At 39.2% G+C, this 11,045-nt stretch overlaps 1 pseudogene; it reads right to left on the bottom strand.

The window, feature by feature from the left end:
• Positions 1–2,135: 2,135 nt before the first annotated feature.
• LOC125614037 lies at positions 2,136–3,739 on the bottom strand (annotated as a pseudogene).
• Between the last annotated feature and the right edge of the window lie 7,306 nt (positions 3,740–11,045).

Here is an 11,045-nt window from a genome sequence, read left to right as displayed (position 1 = left end):
GCCCCGCCGGCTGGCCCGCCCCGAACGCACTGCGGGAGCACTAGAGCCTCCGCCCCTTTGCACCTGACCGCCCTCGGAGCCCGGCAGAGCACAATCAGATGGGCCATCTCGCGGCCACGCTTACTAGGACCTGTTTTCTCGTATTTTGCCTCCCGGTCAGAGACTGACAGCTCTTGGTTTTCGGGCTCCTCTTTCTGCCCTGCCTGCACTTTGCGCCTCCCTACCCTCCCGGGAAATGAAAACAGCAATCCCAGGCCGGATCAGCTCTACGTGAGGATCCCGCCTAGCCGCAGCTGTCCCCGCAGCGCTTTCTAGCCTGAGAAGCAGTGGGCTGTAACAGAGACCGAAAACTGGAGCAAACTGGGGGCAACAGCTAACACCCTGTGCCGCCCTCATCTTACTGATCTGAATGCGGGCGCCCCCTTGGGAACTCAGTTTTTTCAGGGAGGGATAATATTTGGCCCCAGATCCCTTTTAGACTTCAGTTTCCCGTCCTCGTTCAGATTTTAAACTACTTATTGAGCCAGTCAGGTGCCTTTTCCCTTTCCCCAACCCCCTACTCCCTGCAGAGACAGTGTTGTGGTCACCTGCGCTCTCCTTTCTGGAGGCAAGCAGTCAGGTGGCAGTGAAGAGCTACCAGGCAGAAACTTCTGAGCACGTAAAAATGACTGCCTCTAGCACTGAAGATTTCAGGGTATGTTTCCACCTATAAAAAGAAGACATTGTGAGATCCTTGTACAGGAGCCCAAGGGTGAACTTAGGAAGGGTGGAAAGGGAAGTATTCGCCTGAAAAATAAACTTGTTAATAAAACATAAAATAGGAATGTGTCTTGTGCAAATGGGTTTCAGCCCTGACCCCACCCTGCCCCTAACTCCTAGGAGTGCCCAGGTCTGAGAGCAAGGTCGGGGTAGTGATGCAACAACTTCATCACACAGGTGAGGACCCAGAATAATGGGCTTGGCTGGTACCAGCCTTGGGATCAAGCAAAAAGAGGGTAAGCAAAGTTGTAAAACCTTCGGTAATGCCAGCAGTCAGGGGCATGGGTCTGGTGCCAGAAATGAAGAGGGCAATAAGCCAAGGACAGGGATAAAGGGACAGAGGAAAGAAGAGAGACATGGAAGGGAGGTACAAATACCAGGTCACATAGTACACAGCAAGCTGAAATCAAAGGAAGACTATTGTTAACAATGGCTCCTTAATCAAATCCCTCATTATGCCACACACTGTACCAAGGTGTAAATTTATTTAATTCTTACAAGTCAGATGAGTATTATCCAAATGGTTAGGGTGACTTTATGTCCTGGTGTGCCTAGGGTAATCCCAGGAGACACCTGATGTCCCAGAATGTATGATGGGCCAGCTCTGGGGTGAGTGACCCCAGGTGAAGGCTCCCTTTCTTAAAGGAGGAGTAAGCTGATTTTCCCAGGATGACAGGTACTTATCTCTAAGGAAAGAAAAGGATCAGATTGGAATGCAAATGAGCCAAGGAAAGTGCTGAGGCTAACTGATGCCACTAGGAGGAGTAGGGGACATCAGGAAGGATGGAAGAGACCACTTCCAGAGCCTCAACAGTGCTACCCAGACTCCCATAGTGTAGAACATTCGTCTTACCATTTCAGACAGAAAAACCAAGGATGAGGAAGGCTCACTTCTGTTCATTTTCATGCCCTTTGGGAGAAGCTGTTTTGTGTTTCTGAGAACCATGCTTGCCTGGTGCTGGAACTTTGAGAGGTATTAAGAATATGCCCCCATGGTAGTATGGCTGTTATTCACAGTGTGCCAATAAGTAGCTGGGAGCAGGGCCAGTCCTAAAACAGTCTTTGCCTTGTGCCAGTTACTTCCTATGGATTCCAGCCATGTATCCCTGTTCAAAGGCCAGGATGGCAGCAGGAACATGCCAACTGACATTGGAACCCTTTCTCACTTGCTCCTATAGGTGAGCAGGATGATCTCTTTGCTTCCTGCTGCTTGACGGAGTGGCAAAGAGGGATTTTATGGCTCAGGTAGTCCTTTCACTCATTGGTGCCACCTCTCATTCTTTGGTGGAGCTGGGGATTGAACCCAGGACCCTGTACATGCTAGCCAAGTGTTTCACTACTGACACTGAGCTACATCCCCAGCCCCGCTCTCCACGTTTCTTTTTCTTAAGGTTTTTACAAATATTGTTTATTTTAATGAAGCTGGTACAGACAATGTCCATTTAAAACCCACATCCCAGACCAAAAGTACAAATAAAATCAAAGGAGCAGTGTTCTGCTGTACATGCTTCTGTATGAATAACTTTATTAATAGCTAATGAAAATTAGAACTTTTCAAGGATCTTCTGATGATTTTTTTTTTTTAATCTTAAAATGCTTTCTCTTTAGTGAAGCCATCTTTGGAGTTAGTCGTTACTCTCACCATGTCTGTCATCTTGACTCCAAAGCTGATATTCCTCCTCTTTTGGTCCAGACCCTCATATTTTAAAAGTAGCATCAAGTTAAGGAAAGATCATTTTCCCACAGTTCAGTTCTCTGAAAAACTTCCATCTCCCACTGAAAGTCATAGTCCAGGAGTGAAGCAATCACATGCTAGAACTTCAAGGCCAACTGTGACAGAGACAGTGTTGTGATTACTCCTGCTCTCCCTTCTGGAGGCAAGCAGTCAGGTGGCAGTGAAGAGCTACCAGGCAGAAACTTCTGAGCACATGAAAATGACTGCCTCTAGCATTGAAGATTTCAGGGTATGTTTGACATTCAGATTGGTTGATCTTATTTATCACCACAGGCCTGAAAATGCACAGTCCTGAAAAAAGTGGCCTCTCTGTGTATACGTGTAATTTTTTAAAAGGAGAGGGCAATATGAAGGGAGCTGAGGTTTGATCACCAAAATATCAGCACAATGAAAACAAACAATAGTGAATAATGAGCACTGAATTCAAATTACCAGATGTTTTAAAGAGATGGGTGTCAGTTTTCAATTCCATCTGAACACCACATTACAAAAGAACTATTTTTAAAAATAAAAAAAGATTGAGGGAAAAGAAAAAAAAATAAAATACCTAAGCCCTTTAATGACCCCGTTTGTTCCTGATAAACTTTAATCACATCTTCTTCCTCCATTTGCAGTTCTTTTGGAGTTTGATTATCAGCAATTCTCTGACCTTCAAAGAGAAACTTGAGTGAATTCATTGGAACTTTCTGTCTTTGACAGTATGATTCTTGAGATGTGTTGTCATTTTCACTTTGAAGTGAATCTCACTGCTATCCTGTCCAGTGACTTTTAGTTTAATGTATTTTCTGCTTTCTTATCCCCCAAATCCTCAGTTGAAGGTTTTGCTTTCTGATGAGACATGGTGATGGTGGCTTCACCCTGGAGTCTCCGCACAGCAGTGACCTCAGGTACGCAGAATCTCTGTCTCCCTTTCCCACAGCACAACACTGTGGCTGCAGGGACTTCTGCTACACCTCCCTACCTCTCCAAAACTTTTGACTCTCCTTTCTGTTGTTATCTGGCACTGTCCACATTACCTTCTCAGAGCCTGCAGGATGTATCTGAAGCAGATGAGGAGGGAAAGGAGGAGCTACTGAATCAGACACTAAAGGAAAAGATCCTCAGTTTTTAAGTGAATAGCCCTATAATTTGTCAAAAATGCTTACTACAGATTGTTTCCTTTACTGAGAAGAAAATCTGTGAGGTGAACAAAGAGCCTATATCCTGGGAGCAAATTTTTACCTCTCACACATCAGAGCACTAATCTCTAGGGTATATAAAGAACTCAAAAAGCTAAGCACCAAAAAACCAAATAACCCAATCAACAAATGGGCCAAGGACCTGAACAGACATTTCTCAGAAGAGGATATATATAATCAATCAACAAATATATGAAAAAATGTTCATCATCTCTAGCAATTAGAGAAATGCAAATCAAAACTACTCTAAGATATCATCTCATTCGAGTTAGAATGGCAGCTATTATGAAGACAAATAACATTAAGTGTTGGTGAGGATGTGGGGAAAAAGGTACACTCATACACTGCTGGTGGGTCTGCAAATTGGTACAGCCAATATGGAAAGCAGTATGGAGATTCCTTGGAAATCTGGGAATGGAACCACCATTTGACCCAGCTATCCTTCTCCTCAGACTATACCCAAAGGACTTAAAAACAGCATACTAGGGACACAGCCACATCAATGTTTATAGCAGTACAATTCACAATAGCTAAACTGTGGAACCAACCTAGATGCCCTTCAGTAGATGAATGGATAAAAAAATGTGGCATATATACACATTGGAACTTTACTCAGCAATAAAAGAGAATAAAATCATGGCATTTGTAGGGAAATGGATGGCACTGGAGAAGATAATGCTAAGTGAAGTTAGTCAATCCCCCCAAAACAAATGCTGAATGTTTTCTCTGATATAAGGAGGCTGATTCATACTGGGGTAGAGAGGGGTAGCATGGGAGGAATAGATGAATTCTAGATAGGGCAGAGGGGTGAGAGGGAAAGGGAAGGGACAAGGGTAGCAAGGATGGTGGAATGTGATGGACATCATTATCCAAAGTACATGTATGAAGACACAAACTGATGTCAACATACTTTATATACAACCAGAGATATGAAAAATTGTGCTGTTTATGTAATAAGAATTGTAATGCATTCTGCTGTCATTTATTTTAAAAAAAATCAATTAAAAATGCTTACTATAGTTTGTTTAGTATCAGACACTTGTGAGAAGGAAACTGGCAATCACTGGCCTTTTTACCCATCAAATACCAGTTCCTACTGCTAGCAAGTTTCATTGACCACACATGACTTTTTGGATAGCCAGTTAGGTTAGATGTTTAGGTTCTTTTGGATATTGAAAAAAAAAATCTTTGTTTTTTCAGAGGTACAAAAGGACCTGAATGCTTAAGAAAATTTATAAGAACATGTTGGGAGAATAAGCTACCAAGCAAGAGAAACCCAAAATTTCACCACACACACATACATCAATATTTGAACACAATTACCTCCTCCTACTCATTTTTTTGTGATAGAATAAAAATGATTAAAGGAGTAGGAGTTGGGATATTAGGGGAAATTTGGATGAAACTTCCCCCTGCCCCAGTACTGGGAATTGAACACAGGGATACTTTACCACTTGATGGACATCCCAGCCCGCCCCCCACCCCCCCGCTTTTTTTTAGAAAACATCCACTCTTTTTAAAAAAATTTTTAGTTGTAGACAGACACAATACCTTTATTTTATTTATTTGTTTTTATGTGGTGCTGAGGATGGAACCCAGTGCCTCACACATGCAAGTCAAACGCTCTACCAACTGAGCTACAATGCCAGCCCCTTAAGCCCTTTTTGAAAAATATAAAAATTAAAAAAATATATATCTTTTTTTTTGACAGAGTCCAAGTTGCTGAGGCTGACCTAGAACTTGTGATCTTCCTGCCTCAGTCTCTCATGTAGCTGGCATTACAGCCATGAGCCACAGCACCTGTGGTATTCCATCTTTTGAAGATTCAATTTCTTATTACATCTTTTCATTGAGGCAAAGTGGTACACTGAGAAGAACTTGTACTTGGAGTCAGAACCAATTCTGGAACCAATTCAAAACCCTTTGTTAGATTTTCAGACGAAGATGGAATAGATAGATTTCTTCCTATCCTAACTACTTCTCTGAACCTTAGTTCCTTTGTCTATAAAATGCAGATAATAACACGTATCTTGCAAGGTAGCTGTAAGAATGAAAAAATATGCATATAAAAGTATTAATCATGTCGGTTATACTAAATAGGTTTGGTAAGTGAAGCAATTATTATGTGTGTATGAGCTTATATACTGTATTAGGATCAGATAGTGACTACAACTGAGAAAAATCAATGACCATAATAAATGAGAACAAAATAGAGGGATTAAAGTATTGGAGTCTTTAAAAAGATTCAATGATATAACAGAATAGGTTTGACCTGCAAAATACTTAATAACATGTGCTTTATGTGTTAAGTTTATATGTTAAGTTGTACAACTTAAGTCACTGATACTATAAGCATTGTAATAACACATGTTGAATCATTTTGTGTCAATAAGGATATATGTATAGACTGAATATCAGAAAAACAAAAAAGCTATTATTATCTTAAATGTCAGATGCCAAAATCTCATAAGAGTTACTGTTAAATTCTTCCCAGCCAACACAATTAAAAGGTGATCATGAATCCAAAAGGATTTTGTTTCTTAACAAAAGCTAAAGTTCTGGAATGCTTGGCAAAGAAAATGTCAGGCTTGATATAACTAGTCAAAAATAAGGGTTTAAGGGCTGGGGATGTGGCTCAAGCGGTAGCACGCTTGCCTGGCATGTGTGCAGCCCGGGTTCGATCCTCAGCACCACATACAAACAAAGATGTTGTGTCCGCCGAAAACTAAAAAATAAATATTAAAATTCTCTCTCTCTCTCTCTCTTAAAAAAAAAAAAAAAAACCCAGTTATGAAGTGATACAGTCAGGAATTTAATGGGTGCTGCATTTAGCTTTTGTCGTTATCTAACCATTTTGTTACCTAAATTATGCCTTTTGAACATGCTGATCTCTACAAGGATGAGCAAAATTCTTTACTATTCTTTGAGCATTAAATCCCAATTCACAGACCTGGCTTCAATAAAATCAGATGGCATGTCATATTCTGATCATGACCCAAATTACCTGCTTCTATATCATCCCTACATTTAGGTCTTTGAGTTGTAATGCTTGATTTTTGCTTCTGGAAATTTTGTTCATTCTTTAAAAACCAGGTTAACTATTATCTCCTGAGGCTGAGACATATCTTTCCTGCAATCAGAAACACATTTTTTAACCGAATAAACTGCTTTTTAGAAAAGAGACATATCTCCTAACTTCCCTTATACCTCTCCATATCTAAGTTTCATCCAATGATGTATATAGCATAACTGTTAATGTGAATATTCTTTCAAAGAGCTAAATTCAACGGTAGATACTCAAGTTTGCTCCTCTTCCATCTATGAGAGGTTTAGAATGTCGATTGTGACTATGTAGGTAGGGCAGTATTTAATTTAGTGCTCCTTACTTCGTATAGCAAATCGTTTTGTACATGTAAATATGCACTTAACTCAGTCTAGTGCAATTATACCAAAAAGTAAGGAAATGATAATTAAGTAAACTTCCATCCTTCAGACTGTAAAAGGATCTGAATAGTGTAGGAGACTTAAAATGAACTATGCTGTTTTCCAGAAGAAATACTTCTTACATATTCAGTTAATGCAAAATGAATATATACTACTGGGAACCGAACTGAAAATACATACCCTTAAGTCCTGAGAAAGAGATACCGAACAATTATTGTGCACCACAATAACTTGGACTTTACCTCCACTTGGATAATGAGGTGTGGCTCCAGGAGTAGGCGCCACCCAGTGGGGTTGAGTTACACTCACCTGTTCTTTGTAATCCCACCCCTTTGCCCTTTTGGGGATAGAATATTCATGGAAACTTCCCTTGTGTGTTCCCTATATAAGAATAAAGAATTCCAGTGGTTATCTCTCTTTCCACGGACCCCTAAGGTAGGAGAGCCCTCTGAGATTTTGAAAAGGTACTTCTGTGTGTTTGCAAAGATGCTTTCTTCACTGTTTTCTTAAGTTATTGGAATAATTAGATTTGTGAACCTAGCATAGGTTACCAACTAGGATAAATGGAAATAATGTACTACATTTTAAATATAAAGAAAGCTATTCTGAGGAGAATGTAATAAATAGCATGCCTAAAGAGTAAAGAAATATTCAAGAGACTCCAATTATATTAAAAATAACATTAAAAATAAGCACCCAGAATTATAGCATAAGTTAATCTGAGTCCCTCACAAATTGGAATAATTGTATTTAAAAAAATTAAAAAGACATTTTATCAAAAGTTTTCCCCCAACTTCTGGAAACTTCACAAAGAATCATTAAATTTGTCAGGTATTTGGGGGGAGAATGAAACTTTTAACATTCCAAGTGACAGATGTCAAGACTCATGAATATCTAAGTACTCATAACTTGGGAGACATTCTAAACTACCATCCAGTAATATATATGTACTTTAATGCTATTCCTGAGATCCATTTAAAAAAATTATTGGAATAGTGAAATCACAGAATGGAAACACTAAGTAAGAAACCCTTCTTAAATGGCTTATTTAACTACAAACTCTATTGTACGATTTTATGCTTTTACATTATTTTCTGACCATACATTAGTCCACTACCCAGTTAAAGAATAATGTCTACAATAGAAATTAGAAAAAAAAAGTAAAATTAAGTATCATATAATGGGAAAAAAATGGGATATGGGTCAATTTTCAGACACAATTTTTCATTTACAATGTAACCTAAAGCTGTGTAAGTTTTTATTAGTGATCTGGTAAGAACATACCTTGATTGAACACTTACTAAATGCAAGTTATCATTCCAATGCTTCACTCACTATTTTAATTTTCAAGTTGTTCTTTAAGATAGTTACATTGTAATCCCTGTTTTTCAGATGATTAAGGTAAGATATAGAAAGATTTGATGACATGTAAATGATACAGCTAGATAGAGAAACAGTATTGAAATGCAGACAGTCTGGCTCTAATGCTGAACTACTGGCTATTAGTTTGCATTGTCTCAAAATGAAAATTATAAACAGGATATTGACCCTGTAGATTGGTAGTAATAAGTGAAATTATGGATTCCAATAAAGAGTTTAAGTGTAATATATATATGAAATTANAAGGACTCATAGTTGTATGGATGAAATCAACACAAACAAGAAGTAAGTTATGGAGGTATGTTCATACTGCTATGGTAGCATTGAGAAAGGATCAAATAGCTCTGGGAGAGTCTCAGTCAGCTTCCCTATTATATAAGAACTACGTTTGAGAATAGTTAGGTGCCTGCCAAATGAAGAAGAGGAGAAAGGTGGGACCAACAGTGCACATACATCAGTGTGTACAAAACAACCATGGAAAAGCATGGTATTGAAGAAATGGTGCATGGGAAATTCTGTATGGCTGGTTAAGTACATGTACACAGTGGAGAGCTACTGAAAAATATGGCTATTATTTGTGGAGAGAGAGTGAAGGATCCTAATTGTCCACATTAAGAGGTTAGAATTTTATCCTTTGCACAGTGGGGTGCTAGACAAGAAGGTTTTTAAGAAGGGTAGACACATGATCTGATTTATGTTTTCAGAAGAGAATGAACATTCAAAACCCTCTGTCAGATTTCCAGATGAAGATGAAATAGATTTCTTCCTATCCTTCTTGCTATGCACACTAACCCCCCTTGGAATTACATATAACATCAACATAAGAAAACTGAAATGTGAAGAAAAGGCAGACTAGCTAGGGACCTTGAGATCTGAGGAAAGACACAGCAATTAGTTATCTGGGTGTAATTTTTGTTTCATGTATGTTGAACTGAATGGAGAAATCCACAATCCAGAAGCAGCAAGAGCACAGACCAAGAAAAAGAAAAGAAAGAAAGAAAACCACCAGGAGAAGCTGGCTCTATCCAGACAAAGGACTAAGAAATAGGCAGCTTAACAATAACCTGCCTACTCCAACAAATACCACAGAAAACACTACAGCCCCCCACCTACTTCTGTCGGCCAAGGCCAAGTGCAGAACCCAGACCCCTACTTGCACTTGGCTATAATGAAATGTCCCCTGCCCTACCCCTAGGGTAGCATCAGAGAACTCCAAGTGAAAAGCGAGGATTTTCATCCCCTTCTAGCGCTTATGAGCATACTCCCATCACTAAGGTGTTATTGGAGGTCACCTGGGGAGCAGTAGGGCACTTTCTCCCTCTCATGTAGGTATCAATAGAGGCCTAGCCAGAAATCCCATCCATCCAAACAGTAATGAGGTGCCCTTGTCTCCACTCTCCTCCAACCATCCAGGGCTTCAATGGAGGCCAAGTGGGAAGCCTACACTGTTACCCACCCCCACACACCTAGCAGAATGAGTCAAAAATATGATCCAAAGGCATTTGGTCACTTTCCTAAAAAACTAAAATACACTTACCATACCATATCTCCATTCTGGACATTTATCCAGATAATTGAATATTTCTACCCATACAAAAACCAGTATACAAATGTCCACAGTAGCTTTATCTAAATAACAAAAAACTGGAAATGTCCCTCAGTAAGTGAATGATTATCTCAAAAGGCCACATATTGTACAATTTCATTCATATAACATCCTCAAAGTGGCAAAATTATAAAAAAATGATTAATGATGGACTAGAGTTAGAGATGGTGGGGTGGGGAAAGGTAACATGAGAAGTTTGTGGCAATGAAACACAGTCCAATATCTGGACTGTGGTGGTGATTATCTGAATCAACACAGGTGATAAACTGCCACACACAATCTATATGTACTTGTTGAACCAATGTCCCCTTTCTGGTTTTGGTATTATACTATAGGTTATATCAGATGTAACGAATAGGAAAAACTGGGTTGAGGGGTGCCCAGACTCTCTAAACTACTTAAAAAAATTTTTTTTCTTTAGTTATAGTTGGACATAATACTTTTATTTATTTTATTTTTATGTGGTGTTGAGGATTGAACCCAGTGCCTCACACATGCTAGGCGAGCACTCTTCCACTGAGCCACAACCCTGGCCCCTCTCTAAACTACTTTTGCAACTCGCCATGAATGTATTCTTATTTTATAAAACATTTTTGTAAAACTCAGGAAAAAAATTTCTCTTTGTCAATTTTTAATTTCCTTCTAGTAAATCTCAATTTGGTAACTTTAGAAACAGCATGGCAGAAAAAAATAGGAGTATGCTATGGCGCAGAGTGGTTAACTCAAGTTAATATCTGACTTCTGTCCTTGACATGGCATTCAGTACTGTGCCTTAAGAAAAGATTCCAAGTTATTACAACTCTATTTTTTTAAAAAATTATTTATTGGTGCATATTACAGAGTAGTGGGTTTCATTGTGTTATATTTATACATGCATATAACACAATTTGGTCAATATTACCCCCCAAACCTCCCCTTACCCTTCCCATTTTCCTCCTACTGT

Source organism: Marmota marmota, unplaced genomic scaffold (assembly GCF_001458135.2).
Source record: "Marmota marmota marmota unplaced genomic scaffold, marMar, whole genome shotgun sequence".
NCBI lineage: Eukaryota > Metazoa > Chordata > Mammalia > Rodentia > Sciuridae > Marmota > Marmota marmota.
Note: the sequence above shows the minus strand (reverse complement) of the source record. Positions and strands in the feature narration are given on the sequence as shown.